Source organism: Mastomys coucha, unplaced genomic scaffold (genome assembly GCF_008632895.1).
Source record: "Mastomys coucha isolate ucsf_1 unplaced genomic scaffold, UCSF_Mcou_1 pScaffold20, whole genome shotgun sequence".
Classification (NCBI taxonomy): Eukaryota; Metazoa; Chordata; class Mammalia; order Rodentia; family Muridae; genus Mastomys; species Mastomys coucha.
In genome coordinates, this window is record NW_022196903.1 from 26,215,586 (window position 1) to 26,215,864 (window position 279).

At 62.0% G+C, this 279-nt stretch overlaps 1 pseudogene; it reads right to left on the reverse strand.

Moving 5' to 3' along the window:
• Positions 1-279, reverse strand: part of LOC116098495 — an 86,185-nt pseudogene extending 85,906 nt beyond the window's left edge.

Genomic DNA, 279 nt, shown 5'->3' on the forward strand with positions numbered 1-279 from the left:
CCACTCGCTCTCAACCCGGCAGCAGCTCCGGAGAAGCCATGTGGCATCAAGCCACCGCAAAGGGGAAAAAAAGTGCTCTTAGCAACACAAACATGGCGAAATAGCTCCGACATGCCCGTTTCACGCAGCAGCCCTACCTTTCCTTCGCTCGCCCCTGAGCATCCTGGCAGGCAGCCGCAGGCCCCTGGCGGGGGGCGGTAAGGGGGCCCCCCGGGGAGTGCGAGGGTGGACGTCAAAAGAGTCCACCGGGAAAATAGCACAGATGACGCGCCAACCCAT